The sequence below is a fragment of the Rousettus aegyptiacus genome, unplaced genomic scaffold (assembly GCF_014176215.1).
Source record: "Rousettus aegyptiacus isolate mRouAeg1 unplaced genomic scaffold, mRouAeg1.p scaffold_m13_p_3, whole genome shotgun sequence".
Classification (NCBI taxonomy): domain Eukaryota; kingdom Metazoa; phylum Chordata; class Mammalia; order Chiroptera; family Pteropodidae; genus Rousettus; species Rousettus aegyptiacus.
In genome coordinates, this window is record NW_023416306.1 from 19,536,187 (window position 1) to 19,543,440 (window position 7,254).

General features: G+C 42.6%; 1 protein-coding gene across 12 annotated transcripts in view; it reads right to left on the reverse strand.

The window, feature by feature from the left end:
- PALM2AKAP2 (PALM2 and AKAP2 fusion) overlaps window positions 1–7,254 on the reverse strand; it is a 399,047-nt gene that overhangs the window by 33,345 nt on the left and 358,448 nt on the right. The gene's annotated exons all lie outside the window — the stretch shown is intronic.

Here is a 7,254-nt window from a genome sequence, read left to right on the forward strand (position 1 = left end):
TCTTAAACACATATGATTCTCTGCCAAATGTAATGCAATTATTCGAGAAAAAAAATTTTTTTGGAAAATTTTTCTAAAATAACATACTGGGAAACAGTAGATTCCTTCACTGACTCCTTGAAGGCGGCAATGCCTCACTGCCATGGCCGTCTGACCACGTGCATTATAAACACCATAACCAGAGCCATTGACTGCACAGTTCTGTTCTCCGAAGCCAGATCAAAACCACACCCCTTAGGAGGTAAGGAATGAGTGCTGCTTTGAAAAGCTGGTGGCCGGCAGCACCTCCCTCCTAGTTCCTAAAATGCTTTAAATGCGATAGCTCCGATTCTGTGCTTAAATAAGAAAAACACACCTTCTTAATGGCTTTATGTGCACTATATTTTTTAATCAGTTATCAACCCCATATAATTATTTATTAGTAAGATTAATTTTCAAAGTCTAGGATGATTTTTTTTTTTTTCATACCAAAGGACTCTGGTTTACTGCAGATAATTCAGCGGTAAATTAGAAGCTTGACCGGAGTTCCCGTCCAGGATTTCACTAACACTTTGGTCAGCTCTGCTTCTCCATCAAGTCTACAACATGCCCAGTATTACTGACGTAGTCCAATGCAAAATTGCAATATGGTATAAATTTTAAATTTATTTAAGTTTTGTCAACAATTTTTTAAAGGCTTAAACTATAATATCAAAATACCACCACAAGATGATTCTCAGGAGATTAATTCCAAAATCTTTCCAGGGAAAGTAGATAATTATGGATTTGTTCACAAGACCTAGAAAAACAAGGGCGTTCACTCCAGGTGCCTTGTACGGCTATCAGAATGTTGGAAAGTTCTCAGGTTATCTGTGAACTGAAAAGTCATCCATGAACTAGGAGTTCCCTTCACTCCCCATTTTCCATATTCCCCCTTTGGACTTAAATCAATCAAGCAATACATCTTTATTAACAGGCAACAGTAACAAGTGTGCCTTCTCTGTTACTACCTTCTGGTCTCGGTTGATCTTCCTTCCAGTTTAAGTCTGGTCTTTGTCAATGGTACTTAGTAACACTACAATCTTTATTTCTATTTTATTTCTGATCACTAACTAGTGGTCTTTTATCTTTATAATGAACTAGCGAGGCATGACAAAGTTTTTCTATCCTTTAAAAAAAATCATCTAAACTTCTTTTGGTAAGGCAATTGTCATTAAGAATTACAGAAAATGTGCATGCCTATAACTTATTGGCAACCATTCAATTTCAAGAAAACTCATGTCAAAATTAGCTCACTCCAAGGAAAGCTATTACCAGAATACAGAGACCAACAAAAAGAAATGAGTTTCATTTGTTTAATAATTTACTAATAATATCCCTTGTGAGAATAAGTAGAGCTTTCCTTCTATCCCTTTTGGAGGAAAAAAAAAAAAAAGCAGGAAAATGGTAGAAAGCTGCTTGGAAGAAAATATGGTTAAAAATCACTGCTCTATGAAACAGAAAACACCTTAGAATCGTTGCCATGAGAGGAAAAGGGACAATGGAAGCTAAAGGGCAAATAATTAATTCTATAGTTCATTTAGTCATGAATCCACTCATTAAACACGCAGGAGGCTTATTCTGCAGGGCCATAACGCAATTAGCGGCAACAACGAGCACTAGAAGAAAACACCTTCCTCTTAACAAAAATGGAATTTTGGTCAGGAGAAATAAAAAAACCTGTCGATATTTATCTCCTGTAGATAGCAGTGACTGAGCCCTTCTCCACAGCACTCCCGAGAATGTTTCTCGGCTCCTCACATCAGCACATCTCTTTAAACTGGATGCTTAATAGTTCAGCGTTTGACAACGGATACGCCGATGCCCTGCCGGCTTTTTCTCTCTTTCTTTTTTTAGAATTTAAAAATTATATCAATTTTCAAGGCATACTCTCTGAACAGGCAACAACTGTTTCAATTCCAATCCAAGAATAGCATTAGACAGTACATTATTTTTGCGGTGTCAAGAAAACTACCTTTAGCTTTCAGTCAGAAATCATGAGTCTTCTGTGATATATCAAACTAAGATTTAAAAAATGCTAATTACTGGTTAAAAAGTTTTTGTTCCCAGTATAATTTGAGATGATTCTTTTCTAACCCAGTTTAAAAAAAAATAGACACTGGAAAATATAAATAGGAGAGAGGCTCTCCTTTCTGTTAGTTCCATGAGGCTCCGTCTTCTCCTTTCTATAAATTCAGAATAAACTCCTGACAATTCCATCTACTTCAGGGAGCAGCAGCTCTAAATTCTAATCAAGTAGAAGTACTTAAAGAGATAAACAACTTTGCATTACTGATTCACAATTACGCATCAGAGGTTCTGAGCTTTTGTAAGTTTAGGCAACAATTTTAACAGAAGAGTAAATTCCTGAGTTCTATTCTCAGCAGGAAGAATTTACCTTCATGCAAGAAGACCTGATGGGATCAAAGTTGCCAGCAACTGCACGAGGTAAATGGAAATGGGCTGGAACCCCATTGTCCAATTTTGGCAGGAGTCTGGACTTGACATCATTAAAGGATGTCTTCTTTAAATGAACAAATGCTTGTTGCTCCCTTTGAAGATAAGAAAGACCAGACTTTTCTCCATGCTTCAGATAACAGGAACCTGATTCCAGATTTAGATAAAATGCACATTCAATAAATGGAATGGAAAAAGTCTTTTCTGGAATAAACTATGCCCCATGCAAACAAAACAAAACAAAACAAAACAAACAAAAAATATGTGAAAAAACAGGACAATATGAAAAAACCACCAAACTGGACTTTCAAAAATCAGAGAAAAAGTAGGGTGCTAAGAGGCCCATGGGAAAACTTTGGCTTGCCCTGCTAACCCTCCAGGTGGAGCCCTAACAGCATCACGGCACATGATACCTGCCTGCTGACTGGCTTCCCAGAATAGCTGACAGCCAGTCAGGATGTCTGCCATTTACTTTAAAATACTTGGGCAGACACAATGTAATGCAGCTGCATGTGCCTGAAATTAGCTTAAATTACATTCCAGGGACAGACAGACAGCCATTTCCATCGGGAACATACGCTCCAAGGGTGGTCAACCAGGACTTGGTCGGAAATCCCTCGCTCGCTCAGGGTGGCTTCCTCCCTCCAGGAGTTTAGCTCTCTTTAACTTCCGAGGGCCCCTGAGGCTTTGCTAATTGGTATAATTAAGGTAAGAGATGGGTTTTCCTCAGTGAAATTAATGGCTTGTCAATTAGCATAATGAAATGTTAGAAATCGGTGAAACTGGTGGTGCTCAAATTTGTGGATTGGAGATATTCTCCAGCCATTCCTAAGTAGGGTGGACAAACGGGAGTGAGCACATTGGCTGGTCCACCCTTACGGATGATGCCTAAAGTGTGAGAGCTCAATGGCTCTGTGCTCAGCCTTTGGTTCAGAGGCTGTCGGTTGGTTGTTACTACATAGTAAACAGAATCCTATCTTTCTAAAACTACCACATTGGTCTTCATGTAAGGTGAGATTAGAGCACTTAGAAGCTTCCAGAGCCAGGACTTCTTTGAGGTTACAGGCAATGATTTTATATTTACTTTCAGAAATGTTTACTTAATAAATGTCTGTGATGAGCATCAGAATTTGATTCCTGATCTGCTTTTATTATAACTTTGTAATCAGGTTGTGTCTAATGCTGCCATTATTTACCAAAAAGTATTTAATAATTAAGCCAGCCCCGTCCATTCCTTTAATAAAAACAAATTAGTGGGGGTTAATTTACAATATAGGTGGCCCATGTCTCTACAAAAGTTCTGTAAGAAAACCATGGAACTCTTCTGAGAATATAACTCCTTTGTAAGCAGGGCTTGTAATGACTTCACAAATCTGTTTTGAGGATTAAATTAGATGACGTATTTCAAAACTACTATGTACACTGTAAAATGTAAACACAAATGTTCATTATTATGAAGCAATTTTACATGGAAGCGTAAATGACCAATATTAAATTCTTTCCAGGAGCAGGTTGCCTTTCTTTTGGGGGAGAAGAACGGGGGGATGGTAAAGTTTTGATGTTGAGAAGGAAAAAAAAAAATTAATATGAGGCGATTATAAAAGAAAAAGGTCCAGGAAAAGCTAAAAGTCTGATCCTAAGGCACCTCTATAATTTCCCTATCCTAAGCATTCCAGATCCTTAAATGTCAATTTTTGTTGAATATAAGTACAATTAGAAAAATGTGTTTGCTGCTGCAGCAAACAGAATCACTGCATAAAATGCCCTTAAAAGTCAAATTCTGAAGATGCTGTAGCATGGAAAGTCAAGAACCACCTACACCTGGAGCTCCTCCGGTCACTTGGGAAGCAGGTGGGGCCCCACGTTGTTCTGAACAGTCGGCATACGCTACTGCCAAGTAAACGCCTGAGTGGATGAGCATAGGGAGCTTGTCCTGTGGACGCGCTATGGGGGTCATACCATTTCATTGTAGACACACGTCTAAGCTTATCATTGTCACAGTACATGCACAAACATGATCTCGGCTGATGCTCACAACTGGACTCTTTGTTACGTGGAGAAGATTTTACTTGGGTCTCAAAACAGTAGGATATGGACAAAAAAGGTGTGTGTATATGGGGGGTGGGGTGGGGAAGGGGGGGCGTAGTCTATGGAAAGCAATCTCACAGGGTGATCTGATCACAAATTCCTAACTGGAAAAGTCATGGTGAGTAGTCACGCCCCCGGCCTCAGACAGACAACTTCTTTAGTGAAAGGTTTTAAGCCAGCCTTGTCCATTGTTCTTGCACATCTAGGTTAACAAACCTTTGAAATGCCAGAAGTAATACCCCCAAAGTGAGTAGTAACCCTCAAGAAAGCACACAACCTTGTTAACTATCCTGTAATCCAACTTCCCGCCTAGCTTTCTCTAATCTTCCTTAATTTCAAATGCATAAAAGAAGCTGCAAGACTTATTATCCGGAGCATTTGAGATCTTGCTCCCCAGCAAATGTCGTCAGCTTGGCTCAAATAAACCCTTGTAAAAATTCTCTACAGGTTTGGACGTTTCTTACGTCAACAAGAATACGGGGTTTAGAGAAATCGAGGGACTTTTCCAGAGATCGCCTGGCTAGTAACTGGCGCAGCCAGTGTCGGAAGGCCCTTGTTCCTATCCCAGTACCTCCAAAAGTATTGTACGTGTCAGGAGGCTTCCAAAACAACTAGGGGAGTGTTAAGAAGAGTGGATGGATTTAAAGAGCATGTACTTGGCTTCTGGTTGGTACTCCGCTCACTTGAATCTCTAGAAGTCATGTGAGACTCACGATGTGGCTTCTGAAGCCAGTGACCCATTTCCTCTCTTTATTCACAACAGGGCAGAGATAGACTCTCTGGAGACTCAATGTCAGCTTCCTACCTTCTGCTCTATCTTCAGGACCCTCCAGTGACAAATGGGGTGCTGACTTCCTGCTTGGTCTGGAGACTTCACCCTCTGCACTGGCCTCTGAGGCGGGTTCTCTCTTTACTCTGATGACATCTCAGGGGCAAAAATATTAAGATCCCGCATCTCGGTCACTGCAATGGACACTGTGGAAAAAGGCTGTGACTCCTTTCCAGCACCACAGAGTCCACAGCACGGAAGAGATTCTAGAAGCCTATTTAATTTGCACAAAAAATACATCAGAGTCTTAATGCCCACCCTTCTGGGGCAATGGACAGCAATGTGATCTTTCTTCCCTGGGTACCTGCAGCTGGGTCCTCACGGATAGAAAGAAAAATGCATTTTCCTTAGCTGATCTGGCTGGGCCGGGGTAGGGGGGTGGGAAGGTGGGGGTGGGGAGGATAACACCAGGAATGTGTCCTTCACTACAAGGACAAGCAAGAAGCAAAAGCTTCTACTCATGCCCACTGTGTTCTCAGCTTCCGGACTTGCCCACCACCCTCAGGCTGTTACCTCTGGACAGTGTCTGTTACAAACTTCGACCCGTAGCCTAAAAGCAATGTGACCCAAATTACTCAAACATCAGGTGCCCGCTGGCCCTGCTGCACGACCAGGTTTCTATGCTCTGAATAACCCAGATTACTTCCTCCTAAAGCCTCACTATTTAAATTAGAAACCCTTTTCCCCAGGTAATAGGTGACCTGATCCTTTAATCCAATTATTTTTAAGTTCCATCAACAGAGGCATGGCTACAAAATAAAACTTCCTCATAGCTGTGAAACCAGCATCTTCATTTTCCTTTCCTACCCTCCCTCTCTTTCCTAAGTTGCATTTTTTTGTCCACAGAGCACAACTGCTGTCACGGCAAAGAACTGGTTCCACAAGCCATGCGTGATTGCCTCTAGGATGGTCCTTACAGGTCTCTGTTTCTATCATGAAGGCAAAGGGAGGAGGGGGTACAATCTGGCTGGAAGATGATGCTCAGACACTTGCAAGATGCCCAGTCTCATCTACTGAACTTCATCAGCCTTGGGAGAACCAGGGTAAAGCTACAAGTTCAGGAGGTCTGGGGAAAACAGAATCCCCAAACCAAGGGAACCCGAGGAATGTTGGAGAACATAGAGGTGAAGTGGTCAAAGTGCATTCCTGCAAGGATAAGCATGCCCTGAGAACCTGCTGAGTGACAAGCCGCGTACCATGCAAGGGCCACAGGGCTCTGAGATGGTCCCCAGCATAAGGCAGAGGAAGTGCTGTAACAGTACCGGCAAAGAAAATCCTGGCCCTGTTCAATGGTATAAATTGTGCAGGCTGAACAGAGAGTTTATGAAGGAAGCTGGGAGCACCAAGTCTCCTCAGCAGCTGGCCTGCAGCTCCTCTGCCCCCGATTCCTGCTGACGATGGCAGGCTGGGGCAGGCTGGAGGAGGCCCTGGGATTCTGAGCGGGCCCCTTCCACCGCCCTTGTAAAGACACAGAGAGTGGGAATGTCTGAGAATAGCTTGCTTCCCTGGTTTGGAGGTTTTAGGCCTCCGGGCCAGGAAGTGGAAGGGACAGGTGATAACCTGGGCCACATTCCAGACCAAGGCCACCTTTCCTTTTCTACCCACAGCAGAGAGAGCTTCTTCCAGCAGTAAGACCAGGGGCCTCCATTGACCATGGGAAGCAAGGAGCCTAGCCACTCCCAGGGAGGACAGAGATATCCGCCTCCCCCACTGCTGAAAGGCAGACTTCAGACCCCAAGCACTGCTGGGCAGTTGCAGGCTAAATTTAGACCAGGCAGGCTCAAGTCAGCTGTGACTCCCCCCATTAAGGTCACTAACAATTACAAAGCCTCTTGGTTTCCCTCCCACCGACCTCCTCCGGC